The sequence below is a fragment of the Nannospalax galili genome, unplaced genomic scaffold (assembly GCF_000622305.1).
Source record: "Nannospalax galili isolate Female #2095 unplaced genomic scaffold, S.galili_v1.0 scaffold940, whole genome shotgun sequence".
Classification (NCBI taxonomy): domain Eukaryota; kingdom Metazoa; phylum Chordata; class Mammalia; order Rodentia; family Spalacidae; genus Nannospalax; species Nannospalax galili.
In genome coordinates, this window is record NW_008346079.1 from 1,069,306 (window position 1) to 1,070,322 (window position 1,017).

Consider the following 1,017-nt stretch of genomic DNA (forward strand, 5'->3'; position numbering starts at 1 on the left):
CACAGAGCCCTGCTTGCCCTGGGTCCCCTTTTCCCAGGGACCCTCATGTGACCCAGCCAGGGCCCCAAGGCGTCCCCCTGGAAGCACGGTGAACACGAGAGAACTGCATGGCCTTCAGTCTTGCTAGGTTTGAGTCTTGATTCTGCAAATGACTAGTGATGTGACCATCAGAACCTTACCTGACCATGCCTCAGTTTTTCCATCTGTAAACGGGGATTCCTGTGTATCATGACAATAGTTCCTTAATTTTAATATTTTATACTTTTTTCTATTATATTAATCAACTTTTTTGCATAGTTTTTTGGGTTGTAATTTAAGCACAAGAAATGTAAGCACGTAGTTGAATGAGTTTGGATAAGCATGTGACATATGCAGCTGCTACGGAATCAGGGACAACGAGGTTGGCGGGACTAGAGAGCCCGCTGGGGTTAAGAGCCCAGAATGCTCTTGCAGATGGCCCGAGGTCAGTTCCCAGCACCCACATCAGATGGATCACAAATGCCTGGGACTGAGGGGATCCAAAGCCTGTGGCCCCTGCAGGTACAGCACTCACATGTGCATACCCCCACACAGACACAAACACATACATATCATTAAAAATAAACAGTAAAATTTAAAAAACAAAACAGAGCAGTTGCAGCTCCAGGCCCACGGCTGGAGCTTTTGCAGTTAGGTCTTTGATGTCTATGGAATTAATATGAGATTTTTTTTTCCCCTTACGAGTAGTTAATTGTGGCAATATACTTTGTCAAAAAGTCCTTGCGGCATGCGATTCCACAGCATCCTGGTTGCCATATCTGCTTTACACACAGAAGGTCCTGGGTTTGAGCCCCAGTGAAACCATGATTCTGGTTGGTTGTTATTTTGCTGAGGCGTGGTGGCGTACACCTTTAATCCCAGCACTTGGGAGGCAGAGGCAGGCAAATCTCTGTGAGATCAAGACCAGCCTGGTCTACATAGAGAGTTCCAGGCCAACTGGAGCTACAGGGAGACCCAGACACCCCCCCCCCCGCCGAA